The 16,125-nt window shown below is 39.3% G+C and overlaps 1 protein-coding gene and 1 long non-coding RNA gene across 5 annotated transcripts in view; one reads left to right on the top strand and one right to left on the bottom strand.

The window, feature by feature from the left end:
- The window catches only part of EXD2 (exonuclease 3'-5' domain containing 2), a 96,455-nt gene that overhangs the window by 31,833 nt on the left and 48,497 nt on the right, over positions 1-16,125 (top strand). Inside the window, exon 1 of one of the 4 annotated variants that reach the window (XM_049612595.1) lies at positions 4,956-5,044. The exons of the other annotated variants lie outside the window; for them this stretch is intronic. The gene's annotated coding sequence lies outside the window, so the exon portion shown is untranslated. Of the gene's footprint in view, positions 1-4,955; positions 5,045-16,125 lie in introns of those variants that run through there. 4 annotated transcript variants of the gene reach the window in all.
- LOC125909413 (uncharacterized) lies at positions 4,238-5,543 on the bottom strand. The gene is made up of 2 exons (XR_007453681.1): positions 5,360-5,543; positions 4,238-5,085 (listed from the first exon to the last, which is right to left on the bottom strand). It is a non-coding gene; the product is annotated as an uncharacterized LOC125909413 (long non-coding RNA).

Below are 16,125 nucleotides of genomic sequence, written 5' to 3'. Positions count from 1 at the left end.
AGTTTTCACTCATTTGAGCAAAAACCTAGGAGCATGATTTCTGGATCATATAGTAAAACTATATTTAGCTTTGTAAAAAATTGACAAAATATCTTTAGAAGTGGCTGCACCATTTTGCATTCCCACCAGTAATGAATGAAAGTTCCTGTTGCTCCATATCCTCATCACCATTTGGTGTTATCAGTGTTTGAATTTTAGCCATTCTAAAATGATTTAGCCATTCAATGAGATGATGTTATCTAATTGTTGTTGTTGAGAGAGACAGAGAGAGACAGAGAGGAAGAGGGGCAGAGGGAGAGGGAGAGAGAGGAAGAGGGGCAGAGGGAGAGAGAGAGAGAATATTAATCTCAACACAGAGCCTGATGTGGGACTTGATCCCATGACCTTGGGATGATGACCTGAGCGGAAATCATGAGTCTGATGCTCAACTGATTGATCTACCCAGGCGCCCCTCTAATTGTTGTTTTAATTTACAATTTCCTAGTAACATATAATGTTGAACATCTTTTCATCTGCTTATTTGGATAGCCTATATCTTATTCAGTGAGGTATCTATTCAAATCTTTTGATCACTTAATTTTTTTATTTTTTATTTTTGAGAGAGAGAGAGCACGCACAAGGGTGAGTGAGGGGCAGAGAGGGAGGGAGAGAGAGAATCCTGAAGGGGTCGAGCTCACCTGATATGGGGCTCAAACTCACAAACTATGAGACCATGACCTGAGCTGAAGTGGGACACTTAACCAACTGAGCCATCCAGGAGCCCCACTTTTGGTTACTTTTTAATTGGGTTGTTGAGTTTCAAAATTTCCTTGTATATTCTGGATAATAGTCTTTTATTAGATAAGTGTTTGCAGATGTATCCTCTCAATCTGTGGCCTATCTTTTCATTCTCTTGTCTAATCATTTTTTTGGCATAAAGTTGTTCATCATATTTTGCAGTTTCTTAAATCTCTGCTTATTTTATATCCCCCCCTTAAATAAACATTATTTATTTGTTGCTACTTCTCTTTTATCTAGATCAATCTCACAGGAACTTGTTTTATTAGTCTTTTCAAATATCTAACTTTAGTTCTTTTGTTCATCTATCACATCTTTTTCTATTTTATTAATTTATTCTCTGATCTTTATCTTCTTCCTTCCTACTATTTTGGATTTATGTTTTTTGTTTCTTCTACTGTATTAGGATGATCACTTATATCTTTAATTTTTAGTTTTTCTTATTTTAGAGTGTAAAAGCATATAAGGTTATTAATTTGCCTGCATCCTATAAATTTTCATATATAGTATTTTTATTACCTCTCAAATCTATTATTATAACTTTATTTCCACTGGGATTTTTTCTTTGATCTTTCAGTTATTAAGATTTTTTTAAATCTTCAAATATATAGAGTTTTAAAAATAATTTTGTTATTGACTTCTAGCTTAATTGTACTAAGATCAGAGAATGAGATCTGTATGATAGCAATTTTATGCAATTTGTAGTAAATTGCTCAATGGCCTAAATAAAAGTTAATTTTCTTAAGTCTTCTTTGTAAGTTTTGTTTTGTTTGTTTATTTGTTTTTTTGTTGCTGCTTCATTGTCCTTTATTTTTTTTTAATTACTTTATTTAAATTCAAGTTAGTTAACAATGTCCTATTAGTTTCAGGAGTAGAACCCAGTGATTTGTCACTTACATATGACACCCAGTGCTCATCCCAACAAGTGCCCTCCTTAATGGCATCACCCATTTAGCCCATCCCCTTCCTGATAAGTTTTAAAAGTATTTGTGTTCTCAAAATGCTGGATGCAGAGTTCTATACGTGTTCCTTAGAAACTGTTAATTAATGGTTTTGGAGATACTCCAGCAATGACTGGTGATTCTTGGATATATTTATCTATGTAGATGTTATTGGCTGAATGTTTTGTGTCTTCTCAAAATCCATATGTTGAAAACTAACTTCCAGTATAATGATATCAGAAGGTGGGGACTTTGGGAGGTGATTAGGTCATGAGAGTGGAACCTCATGAATGAGATTAGCGACTTATAAAAGAGGCCCACAAGAGCTCCTTATCTCTTGGCCAAGTGAGGGCACAATGAAAAGACAGCAGTCTATAAACTAGGTGGCAGGCACTCACCAGACAAAAAAAATCTGTCAGCACCTTGATCATGGACTTCCCTGCCCCAAAACTATGAGAAATAAATTTCTGGTTTTTTTTCAATGTTTATTTATTTTTGAGAGACAAAGCATGAGCAGGGGAGGGGCAGAGAGAAAGGAAGACAGAGAATCCGAAGCAGGCTTCAGGCTCTGAGCTGTCAGCACAGAACCTGACACAGGGCTCAAACTCCTGAATGGTGAGATCATGACCTGAGCTGAAGTTGGACACTTAACAGACTAAGCCACCCAGGCACCCCTAAATTCCTATTGTTTATAAGCCACCTAGTCAATGGCATTGTGTTACAATAGTCCACACAGACTAAGACAAAGAATGAGGTACTAAAAAGCTGACTGGGAATCCTTTATGCACAGATGGGGCTTGTTGGGTTGGAACTTCAATGTAGGACCCAGACAATTTATTATGGTGTAGGGGAGGAAAATTTTTTCCTCTACCCTTCTAGATTCTTCTAGCTGGTCTAGTAATTAAATTGACATAAGACAGATTAACAGAAGAAAACAAATTGAGAGTCCTATAAGAATGAGACCCAAGGACAAGTCAGGCAATTGAGGCTTAAATGCCATCTTAAGTTAAAGAATAGAATAGAATAGAATAGAATAGAATAGAATAGAATAGGCCTGGGGATTCAAATGGGAGGAGGGGAACTCCCAGGACAATAAGAAGAGCAGGTATTTGGTAATTAGATATTTGCCCTGCCGTACATTAAAAGTTATTAAAAGTTATCTCTGGTAATAAGTCTCTTTCTGAGCCAGACCCCCATTTTAAATTCTTTATGTAGTTAAAAGACAGGTAAAACTGTTCCTTAAACCTGTTGGGTCTTAATTGCCTTTAGTTCAAAATAATCCACATGTCAAAATGGCATATGTTGGTGTCATGTATTCTGCTCCTCCTCAATGGGATTCCTCAAATGTCAATATTCTGTCATTCCAATCAAATTTATGTCTTATAAAATTACACTGAGATTTGTCTGCTATTAACTCCATTCCTATTCTTATTTTTAAATTCTTTTTTAATGTTTATTTATTTTTGAGAGAGACAGAGACAGAATGCAAGTGGGTTGGAGCAGAGAGAGAGGGAGACACAGAATCTGAAGGAGGCTCCAGGCTCCAAGCTGTCAGCACAGAGCCCGGTGTGGGGCTCGAATTCACGAGCTATGAGATCATGACCTGAGCTGAAGTCGGATGCTTAACCAACTGAGCCACCCAGGTGCCCCTCTCCATTCCTATTCTTTTTCTTCTTTGGGTTTATAAACTTTTCACTCCTTTACTTTCATTTTTTTTAAAAAAAAACCTTTTTATTGAAGTGTATATGCATCCAGGAAAGTGTCCACAAATATGTAACCTGAACACACACGTAAACCAGCACTCAGATTAAGAAACAGAACGTTATCAGCACTTCATGAGCCTCCTCATGCTCTCTTCCAGAGTCATTACTCTACGTTGACTTCTAACAGCATGGATATTTGGGTAGTTTCCAGTTTAGGGCTGTTGCCAACATGAGTATGGGTTTTTTTGTATATGTCCGTTCAGTGAACATATGTACACATTTTTGTTGGGCTTATACCTAGGAGTGAAACTGTTGGGACAGAGGCTATGCATATATTCAGCTTTAGTTGATCCTGCCAAACAGTTTAACAAAGTGATGGTACCCATTTATTTACCCTCAGAAGCATATGAGAGCTCTGGTTGCTCCACAACCTTGTCAATCCTTGGCATTTTGTGTCTTTTTCATTTTAGTCTTTCTGGTGGGTATGGTCTCTCATTGTGGTTTTAATTTGCATTTCCTTTTAACTTTTCTGTTTGTTATTTTAGATGTTTCTGGATGGAGCAGATTAAAATGCAGGGAGTTAATCCTCTACATCTGCCATAGATTTCCCCCTTATGGGTACTTACCTAAAGGAACTTAGAACTTCTTTTCCTTTACAGGAGGCAATATAATCTAGAGAATGAGGGCAACATGCTTTGTAAGAAGATATACCGAGGTTTGATTCACAGCTCCAATTCTTACTTGCTGCTACCTTGAGAAATTTATTTAACCTTTCTCCATTTTATGTAAAATGTCACTGATAATAGTACTGTTTCAGGAGGTTGTTGTGAGGATTAAATGAGATAAAATACATGAAACAATTTGCAAAGTTTCTAGCACAGTGCATGTACACAGTCAACAATGGCATCTATTATTGTACTTTACATTGTTTATGCACATCGCATTTCTCCTTCCGTTACACATTCTATGACAAAATAACAACACAGAGCACACGTTAGCTTCTTCACATATAATAGTTGCTGATAAAGACCGGTTGAATGAATGATTTTAAATATAAACATAAGGTATTGTGGTTATTGTTATACAAGATGGCGTAATTATTGTAATGGCAATGGTATAAAATGCACTGCTACTCAGGAATACATTATTTAAACAAGTGTCTGTCTTATTTACCTTTATCATTTAACAGTTAAGAAAATTAGAGCAGTAGAGTAGCATTACTGGAGCTAATTAGTAATAACAATTAGATGTTCCATATTGCATTTGAGAGGGTTCCAGAGGCCACTCCTTTCAAAACCCAAATCAAAACAAACAAAAATACCACCCCAGAAACAAAAACACAAATACCCTTTTCTGAAGAGACGATAAGCCTTTCCAATTTTAACAGATCCTTTGTTCAGCACTGGAGAAACTGGGGCGGGCACAGCTGCCCTGGCAGCTACCGTACAATATGGCGTCGCCCATTTGCACGCACCGGCTGGGATTACATCCTCCTAGCCCGTCGCAGGACCGGAAGTGGCTTCGACCCTAGTGGATCCGGGTGGGTGCGCGCAGGTGGCGGTGGAGGGTTCCAGCTCTTCAGCGTGAGGTGCCGCAGGTGTTCGGTTTGGGTCCCGGTCGCAGGTGAGTGAGAATCAGGGACCCGCGAGGCCTTTCACCCGCCTCTGCGAGGGAAGGAGGGGGTTTCCAGTGCCGATTGAGGGGAAGGGTTGTGGAGCCGGCGATGTCACTGTCTGCGGGGGCGACTTATTGCGCGGACCCCGCCGTCCCCAAGCGACTTGGCCCAGCCCTTCCTTCTTCCCCTACCCGGCGCGGCCTCCTCGCTCCCCTGCCCCGCGGCGGTTCAGCACCCAGGTGTGCGACGAGGGCTCTCGTCCCGGGCCGCGGCCACCCACGCGCCCTCTCGAACTCCCTTCTTCTCTCTTTAGGAGCACGTACCAAACCTTCATGGTTTCTAGACCCAGTCAGCTCAAAAGGAGGCACCGCCCACAGCACCTGGCAACTCCTTGGGCGCCGCTGCGTGTTCCACGCGGCCACAGTGACAGTTTCTCCCCGAGGTTCGTGGGGACCTGCCCCCGCCTCTGCTGTTACCACCCCTTTCCTCCCAGACCACACCCGCTGCTCTGGGCCTTGCTGGGAGCCACCTCTTTTCTCGCATCGCTGGGATCAAAACTAGAACCCTAGTGGTTAGTGCACAATTGATCCTTGCTCATTAAAAGAAAAGCAAACCCAGCCCTTTCTAAGCTTTTGATATACTGATTGGACGCAAACTCTCTTAGGTGCCCATGCCTTTAAAACATTACATTACTTTTACCGTATTTTAAAAATTGTATTACATGGTTAGAAGGAACCTCCCGGGAAGATTTTGTTAATTATCAGAATTAGGAAGTGCGGGAGACAAGCAGTTTATTGGGGAAAGTAATGATTGGTTTTGGTCAAGTTCAGTTAGTTTTAAAAAATGTATTTATTCTTTTATATTTATTTTAGTTGCAGTCCATGCATACGGTCCTAAAAAAAAAAAATCATGTAAGAAATTTAAAATGGGTATTTGATCTCTTTCCATCTCCATCTTCTTTAATTTCTTAGCCCTAAAGTAAGAACTGTTACCAGTTTGGGATGTGTGTGTGTTTTTCTCTTTCTTTACATTTATTGACAAGTGTTTGTTCATATAAGTTACATGCATGTAAGATTTCATGTTAAATTTTTACTGACATACTTTACAAATACAGCATATTGTACCTATTCAGCAACTTGATTTTTTATACTTAAAAATGGGCCTTGGAACTTTTTATTTGTCCATTTGTAGAGAGACCTACCTTATTCTACTTGCTCTGTAAATTCCATGGTATATTAAGATTTCACAGTATGAGAGTTTCCATAGATTGTTTACAGTTAGACGCAGTGAGGCAGAGAACATCCTTCCAAATGTGTCTGTGTGCCCATGTGAACATTTCAAACCTGCAGATTGAGTTGCTGGGTGGGAGGGTGTGGACATCTAAGGCTAAACTGCCCACCACCAGTGTATAATGATGTCTGTTTCCCTGGCTCTTTTAAACATGTGATGCTATCAATCTTTTTCATTTTTGCCCATCTAGTGGGTGAAAAATGATTCTAATTGGTGTTTTAATTTGTACTTACCTAGTTACCAGTGAGACTGGGAACCTTTTCATGATTGTTGGCTATTTGCATTTCCTCTTTTGAGAAATGCCTCGTTTTTATTGTTTTGTTTTTTTTAAAATATATGGTAGAGTTTTATGTATTCTGGATATCAATCTTTTGTCATTTGTATCTGTTTTAAGTATTTATTCCTAACTTAGTGCTTTTTAAATGTTGATTCTTGCCTTTTAACTATATGGCACCTTTGTCGAACCATAGACATTTGAACGTATCTGTCTTTCACTATGTGTATTTTGTATTTTGTGGCTCTCATTCCCTACCTGAGTGGTTCTCCAGTGGGAGATATTTTGCCTTCCAGGGACCATTTGGCAATGTGAGGAGACATTTTTTGGTTGTCTAACGAGGGTCATCTACTGAGCGGAAACTACAGATGCTGCTAAACATCTTGCAATACACAGGAAAGCCCTCCATAACCTGGACTAAAATGTCAATGGTATTGAGGTTGAAGAGCCCTGTTTTACCCTAAGGCACAACAGGGTTTTCTCTCTCTCTTTCTCTCTCTCTTTTTTTTTTAATGTTTATTTTTGTGAGAGACAGAGTGCAAGCGGGGGAGAGGCAGAGAGAGAGGGAGACACAGAATCCGAAGCAGGTTCCAGGCTCTGAGCTGTCAGCTCAGAACCCAATGCGGAGCTTCAACTCGTGAACCATGAGATCATGACCTAAGCTGAAGTCAGATGCTCAACTGACTGGGCCACCCAGGTGCCCCTAGGTTTTCCTCTTATGAGTATATTCTCTCCTATAAATTCTTGTATGTTTGAGTTTTTCTTTAATTCCTCACACACATCCAGTGTGTATGTGTGTGTGTGTGAATGGTGAGTGCATAATTATCATTTTCCCAACAGTATCACTCTGAATATTAAATCTGTCCTTGACCCATTAATCTAAAATGTCACGTTTATCATTTACTACTTTCTCACACCCACAGTCTGTTTCTGGACTCCCTTCTGCTCTGTGACCTGGTTTTCTGTTTTGCAGGACCAATTCCACAGTATCCTATGTTCAATACATATTTTGATATCTAGTGGGATAAACACTCCCTTCTATTATTACTGTCATTTTATTGAAACTCATATACTTTTTCATTTCACATACTCATTTAAAAAACATTTGTGGGGCTAATCTTAGAATTTCTTTTCCTGACTTTTAGAATTAGCTTGTCAAGTTTTTTTTAAATGGCTTTATTGAGATGTAATCTATATAACTCATTGTTTAAAGTATACACTTCAGTGGGTTTTGGTTTTTTTGTGTGTGTCTGTGTTCACAGTTGTGCAGCCATCACCACAATCTGATTTTGGAACATTTTCGTCACCCCAAAAAGAAACCTGTGCCAGTTAGCAGTCATTCCCCATTTCATTCCCCAGTACCTGAGCCCTAGGCAACCACTAATCTTTCTGCCTTTATAGATCTGAATATTTTGTATAAATGGAATCATACAATTTGTGGTATCTTGTGACAGGCTTCTTTCACTCAGCATAATGTTTTCAAGTCTCATCCATGTTGTGGAATGTATCAGTACTCATCATTTTTTTTTACCCCTGAATAGAATTCCATCCTATGGTGTGCTTGTTTCCTAGGGCTACAGTAACAAAGTAACACAAACTGGGTAGCTTAAACTAACACAAATGTATTCTCTCACAGTTCTGGAGGCTAAACGTCCAAAACCAAGGTGTAAGGAAGGCTACTCTGTCTCTGAGGCTCAGGGGGAGAATCCTTTCTTGCCTCTTCTTAGCTTCTGGTAGTTGCTGGCAATCCTTGGCATTCCTTGGCCTGCTTCTGTCTTCACATGGTCTTCTTCCCTGAGCGTCTATCTTTACATGCTAAATCTCTCTGTGGGAGCCTGTTTCTGTGTCTCTTCTCCATTTAAGGACACCAGTCCTATTGGATTAAAGGCCCACACTACTCCAGTATGACCTCGTTTTAACTTGATTATGTATGCAAAGACCTAATTTTCAATAAAGTCACATTCACAGGTACCCCTGGGACGTCAACATATCTTTTTCAGGGGCACAATTCAACCCATAACATTATGGATATGGTATATTTTATTTATCCACATCAGCTGAAGGACATATACACTGTTACCACTTTTTGGCTATTATGAATAATGCCCTTAAGTATGTTTTCATTCTTCTTGGGTATATACCTAGCAGTGGAATTGCTGGATCATATGGCATCCCTATTTTTTTTTTTTAATATTGTTATTTATTTTTATTTTTTTTTTTTTTAAATATTTTATTATTATTTTTTTTTTTTAATTTTTTTTTTCAACGTTTTTTATTTATTTTTGGGACAGAGAGAGACAGAGCATGAACGGGGGAGGGGCAGAGAGAGAGGGAGACACAGAATCGGAAACAGGCTCCAGGCTCCGAGCCATCGGCCCAGAGCCTGATGCGGGGCTCGAACTCACGGACCGCGAGATCGTGACCTGGCTGAAGTCGGACGCTTAACCGACTGCGCCACCCAGGCGCCCCAATTTTTAAAGGAGAGAGAGAGAGAGACACACACACAGAGCATGAGTGGGGGAGGAGCAGAGAGAGGGAGATACAGAATCCAAAGCAGGCTCCAGGCTCTGAGCTGTCAGCACAGAGCCTGACACGGGGCTCAAACCCACGAACCGTGAGATCATGACCTGAGCTGAAGTCGGATGCTTAATTGACTGAGCCACCCAGGTGCCCCAAGCATCCCTACCTATGTTTAACCATTTGAGGAACTGCCAGACTGTTTTTCAAAGCAGCTGCACCATTTTATATTCCTACCAGCAATGTGCGAGCATTCTAATTTCTCCATATTATTGCTAGCACTTATTATCTGTCTTTTTGATTAGAGCCATTCTAGTGGGTGTGAAGTGGTATCTCATTGTAGTTTTGATTTGTATTTCCACAATAGCTTTTCAAGTGCTTATTGTCCATATGTATGTCTTCTTTGAAGAAATGTCTGTTCAGATCCTTGCCTGTTTTTAACCGATTTGTCTTTTTTATTATTGAATTGTAAGAGTTCTTTATATATTTGAGATACATGCTTTTGCCAGATATATGCTTTGCAAATATTTTCTCCCATCCTAGGGTTGTCTTTTCATTCTCTTGATGGTCAATTCATTTTTTAAAGAGTTTTTAAAAATTAGGTTGGCATTGCATTTATATGTTATTTTGAATATTTCTGTGAAACAATCTTCTCCTTATGAAAAAAAGTAGTTATAGTACTTTTTGCAGAAAGTTGATGAAAGGATTACATGAGCAATGTATACTTGATTGTGTATAATATGTGGTACTTAGCACACGATACATGCTCTGCATATGATAGCTACTATAATATATCTCTGCTCCTCCAGTCTTCTATATCTTCAGTAAAGTTTTCTATTTTTCTTCATATCAATCTTGCACATTTCTTTTGAGTTTATGCCTAGGGTTTTGTGTGTGTGTGTGTGTGTGTGTGTGTGTGTATGGTTGTTTTGTGTGTTGTTTTTAAAAGGTGTATGTTATTATGAGTGAATTTTTCTTTATATTCTTATAGTGGGTTTGGAAAGCTATTGATTTTACATTCATCAAACTTTCAAAATGATAAGTTGTAAAATTTATGACTTTTCTCCTTATGTAGGTGATACTAATGCAGCCATTCTGTTAGGATACATGGTTCCTTTTCTTTTTTCTTTCTTTCTTTCTTTCTCTTTTTCTTTTTCTTTTTAATGTAAGCTCTACCTCTAGTATGAGGCTTGAACTCATGACCCCGAGATCAAGAGTCGTATGCTCTTCACGTGACTGAGCCAGCCAGGTGCCACCCCCCCCCCCCACCATGGCCCTTTTTCGTTCTGCCTTCTTCTGCACTGATTTGGATCTTCTTCCCTTCCCAGATCACTGTTGAGTCTCCCAGAGGTCTTCCTGTCTCTTGCCTTACTCTTTTCCAGTCTAGTACCGACAGCCACCATGGTGTTCTTTGAAATATGAGTCTGATGCTGACACTCCCCTTATAAGTCTGTTACTGGCTCTCCATTACCCATGAGGTTTTATCTTGTAAGGTAATTTTAGGGCCCTCATGACTCAACCTGTATCTACTCATTCCAGCATCATCTGTCTCTGTTTCCTTATATGTACATTATGCTCTGGCACAGCACTGCCCAAATATAATATGAGCCCCATAAATAAAGTTTTCTAGTAGCCACATTCAAAATGTAAAAAGAAATAAAGCAAACTTAATTTAATAACATGTTTTATTTAACCTAGTACGTCCAACTGTTATTTCAGCATACCTATGAAAAAGCAATGTAGAAATCATATAAATAGAAATTATAATAGAAGTTCCTAGGGGTGGGAGAGATGGAATGGGAAGTTGTTGTTTAATGTGTACAGAGTTTGTGTTTGGGACGATGAAGAAGTTCTAGAAATGAATAGTAGTGATGCTGCTCAACCCTGTGAAATGTAGTTAATGCCCCTGAGTCATACGCTTCAAAAATGGTTAAAATAGTAAATTTTGTGTTAAGTATATTTTACTAAAATAAAAAAGGTCCACCTTAAAAACTCGGTGTGAAAATTGTCAATAACATACTTTTACTTTTTTTGTACTGAGCCTTCACAATTCTGTATTTTACACTAACAGTACGTGTTAAATTTGCTTGAACCTTTTCACCTATACTGCGCTGCTCTGTGCCTTCCGTGTCCTTGCACACGCTGGGCCCCCTGCCCGGAGTGCCTGTCTGCTGTGTGTGCACCTGGGCAGTGTGTGCTCATTTTTAACACCAGCACCAATCTCAGATGCCCTCTCTCCCAGCGAGTGTTTCTGTTGATAATGCCCGCACTCCTTCCTTTTGGCCATCCCCGTGCTGTGTGTGCTTCTGTTGTTGGTGCTCTCTCACTGCATGGCAACTTGCTCACCACGTGAATGTCTCCTTTTCTGAATCCTGCATTTCTGGAAGCAGACGGTGCCTTTTAACTCTTTTTACCTAGAGTCCGGCGCAATGTGTGGCTTCCTGAAAGCGCTACATACACGTTTGCTGAACGAATCGTTTGGCCGGGAAAAAACCTGCACAAAACCTCTCCGTGTAAAAATGGTTTTATACGTTTTTTGAATGTTGTCAAGAGTTCCCTCCTGCTTGCTCCTTCCAATTTCCCTGTGAGGCCTTTCTTTTACGTGGGCCACACATGACAAAGAATAAGTCGGGAATCTTACCATATGCCTGGGAACTTCATATCTGAGGGGGTCCTTCTCAATGGAAGCAAATCAGTAATATTTTGTAAAGCTTTTTCTACTTTAATGTCACCTTACTTTAATGTCATGAAATACGGAGATAGTGTGAAATGCAAAAGAAAATGAAAAAAATGAGTAAAAACACGTGAGAAGATGTTATTTTCTTTGAAAACAAAAATTCACTTATCTATGCAAAATGATGTTTAAGTTGAGAGGGAATGCACAATCAGGATGCAGATTGGTCTCAGAGGATGAAACATTTGGAAATTTGGCTGAAACAAACGATGAAATTTGAAAGAAATGTAAAGTTTTGGATTTCAGTGCAAAATAGAAATCATAAATACATGAAGTGGGGAACTCGTTTTGGTATCCGTGAATTTTAATTTACCACAAGCTTCATGTGACCCGCCATTGGGTTTCTTGTACTCAAAAACAAATCATTTGGTACAGCATCCATAAAATATAGGGCCCAGACACTAGGAAGTAATAGTACCAGTGTCATTCACACCAATTGGACCCTATCTCAAGTACTGAGTACTGACCTGGGTGCCACATTTGAAGAGATCCATTGACAAACTTGGAGGTGTTCAGAGGTATCTGCCCACAATGATGACCTTCCCAGGTCACTGGAAGGCTGCTTAGATTAAGAAGAATGTTCTAAGGGGAGTCCTAAGAGCTGTCTTCACGTATTTCACAAGCTCTGAGGAGGGAGTAAACACTGTCGTCACTGAAGAGGCTGGACTGAACATCAAAGAGAGCAATTTCTAAGTAGGGAACTTTTGCAAAATACAAGGACTTTCAACAAAAACTCCCCTTAAGGTATTGAACTCTGTTCCTAGAAGTATTCAGGTAGAGACCAGGTCAAGATCTGTTAAGACTAGCACGGAAAGGATTCTTGACTTGTGCAAGAGCTTAATTTGCCTTCTAAATTTTAACTCTATAATTCGTTGATTTCCTTTAATAGGAGTTCTGTGGTATCTAGTAAGAACTGACATTTATTGAACCCTAATGTCCTAGCCAATCCTGTGTTGTAGAGACTATCTTTCCCATTTTGCCAATGAGGAAACTGAGACTTAGAGAAGTTCAGCTGACACTTAGAGAGGAAGTTTGGGGAATTGCCCAAGTTCTATAGCTAGCAAGTGGCAGGGGCTGTGTTCGAACCCAAGGTATTTGACTCTAGGGCCCATCTCCTTACCCCCTACCTGAAGCTGCTCCCTGAATATGTTAACATATTTGTTTCATTCATTAAAATGTGATTTATTTCAGGAATATAATCACGTCTTAAGTGTTGAGTGGGATATTTACACAGCCTATCTCTGAAAATCATGACTTAAAAAAAGTATTTTTCTCATTATGAATAAATATACATACTTGCATAGAATTTGAAAAACCAAAGTTATTCATAAGCCTACTACCCTTCGGTAACCACTGTCATTAATTTGATGTTCAATTACTGTGTCCAGTTTTAAAAAAATAAAAGCAGCAGATTGTTTCAGTCAGGGGAAATGTTGAGGCACTGAAAGCTTTGGATACCAGAGCGTGCCCTTAGAGAGGTATCTTAGTCTGTTTGGGCTGCAAAACTAGAATACCACAGTCCGGGTGAATTATAAAAAACAAAAATTTATTTCTCACAGTTCTGGAGCCTGGAAGTCCAGGATCAGGATGCCAGCCTGGTCAGTCCTGGTAAGAGCCCTCCTCCAATAGGCAGACTCTCCACTTCTCACACTGGCAGAGATCAGAGAGAAGCAAGCTTTCATAGGGTACTAACACCATCCACGGGGGCTTCAGCCTCATGACCTCACCGCATTCTCATCAGCTTCCAGAGGCTCCATCTCCTAGTACCGCCACACTGGGGGGGCGGGGGGGGGTGAGTTTCAACATAGGGATTTTAGAGGGGCGCAAACATTCCGCTTATAACACAAGATTTGATTTTTCTCACTTCTAGCCCAGTATTGAACCATAATGCTTCTCTGTGGCACCAAGGCTCACTCAGTAAGGGGAAAAATACTTTTTTCACTGGAATAAACAGATTTTTGTAATATGATGATTGAAATAGAGACATTTATCATAAAATACAATACCTGGAATTGAGTTGTATTCATTCGATGAATATTTATTGTTATCATCTCTGTGGCAATTGTTGGATAGACATATACATGTAGTATTATATATAGTATAATATATATACTATATATAGTAAATATATAGTATATACTATATAGTAAGTATATATATATATGGGTGTGGGTGTGCATATATATGTAATATTGAAGAAGCCAGGTAAGGTCCCTGTTTTCATGGGGTTTACAGTCTAGTGGGAAAGATAGACAATGAATAAATCAACAATTATCAGGCAGGCCAACAGGAAAAAAAAAATTTGACAAATATGTACACCTGGGTAACCCAAGCCCCCATCAAGACATGGAATGTTACACAATTCTGGAATGTTCTCTCTTGCCTGAAATGCTCTTCCCTAGAATTTTTCCTGACTGGCTTTTTTTTTTTTTTTTTTTTTGATACTCAGTGTTCAGCTTAAATGTCTCTGTCTCTTCCCTGTAACTCACCCTACCCCCCAGAGGCAGCTAGTGTTCAGATCTTTTTCTACCATAGATTAATTTTAGTTGTTCTGGAACTTTGTATAAATAGAACCATACAGTAACTCTTTTGTATCTGGCTTCTTTCACTCAGCCTAATGTTGAGATTCATGCATGTATCAGTAATTCATTTCTTTTTGTTATTGCCAAGTAGTATTCCATTGTATGGGTGTACCAACTGGACTTTTTCTAGGGTTTGGCTATTATGAATGAAGCTGTTATGAACATACTTATACAAGTCTTTCTATGGATAGATTTAATTTATGCAGCTTGGGACTCAGAGGACTGTACTAAATCTGATGACCTCCATCTCAACTCTTCATTACATGGATGTCGAGATTCTCAATCTGTCCCCCATGTCTCTGCTATGTTTTCTACATCTTTCTCTCTGTGCTACATTCTGGGTGAGTTCCTCAGATTTATCTTCAATTCACTAACTCTCTCTGTCTGATCTATTTAACCTGTCTATTGAGTATTGAACTTTTAAACAATTTTAGCAAGTATTTTTTTGTATGTAGAATTTCTACTTTATGTTGTCTCCTGTTCATGTTTTAGATTTTATTTTCCTTAATTTCACTGAGTGTTATTTAAGTTCCTTTCAGATTTCAGATATGGATGTTTTTGTTTGATTCTTATGTGAAATATTTTTATTGGCTGTAGGGTATTTTAAAATTTTTGTTTTGTTTTGATTCATTTGTGGGTACTCTTCTAGGGACTGCTGTTGTTGGAAGTACTGCATGTTTCCTGGGTGGTAGAAACACACACACACACACACACACACACACACATACACACACACATTCCAACCGAATTCACAATTTCTAACCATTTTCGCTTTAGTTTCTTTGGTTTTCAATTTTTTTAACGTTTGTTTATTCTTGAGAGACAGAGAGAGAGACACGGGGCGAGTGGAAGAGGGGCCGAGAGGGAGACACGGAATCCGAAGCAGGCTCCAGGCCCTGAGCTGTCAGCACAGAGCCTGACATGGGGCTTGAACTCACGAACCGTGAGATCATGACCTCAGCCAAAGTTGGACGCTTAACCGACTGAGCCACCTAGGCGCCCCTTAGTTTTAGTTTCTTTAAAACTAGTTTCTTTAAAACTTAGAGTTTCCTTTTGTGAGGATAATGTGAATTTGGGCCCTCTACTGCCTCACAGTGCAGGCCTGAGAGTCTGCCTCCTCATGAGGAGTTCTGTTCATACTCTCAGCCTTGGGCGGGTGCTTGCCTGGACCATGGTAGTTGAACCCTTTCAGTTTCCTATTCATGGACAAGGCAGCACTTCCCGGGTCCCAGCTGTGCCCTGGGCCTGTGGCCTAGACTTCTGGCCATGGACTGGCAATAAAGCCCAGCACTGAGGCTGCTATGAGTTCTGGTCTGTGCCCTCCCCCCACCCCCACATATCTCCCACCCACTGTGGGTTCCCTGTTTCCATTTCTGGCAGCTGATGATTTCTCTTTCTTTTGAGTTCAACTCTGTATTAAACATTTATATTTTTGATGTTTTCTCCAGCATTTTGTATTGTTTAAAGTCGGGAAAGGAAGAGTTTTTTTTTTTAAAACGTCTTTTCAGATTATTTTAACTAGAAATTTGTGCAGATTCTTGAATCTCATTAAGCCTTCAGTAAAAGTACTGGAGAAAGTACATGAGTACTTAGCACTTAGTACTTCTGCAATAAAGTAAATATTTTAAAAATTACACAGCTATTTTCTTGTTTTCATTAGCAGTGTAATAATTGTGTGATTTCATATTTTAT

The sequence above is a fragment of the Panthera uncia genome, assembly GCF_023721935.1.
Source record: "Panthera uncia isolate 11264 chromosome B3 unlocalized genomic scaffold, Puncia_PCG_1.0 HiC_scaffold_1, whole genome shotgun sequence".
Lineage (NCBI taxonomy): Eukaryota > Metazoa > Chordata > Mammalia > Carnivora > Felidae > Panthera > Panthera uncia.
This window is presented reverse-complemented; position numbering and strand designations above follow the sequence as displayed.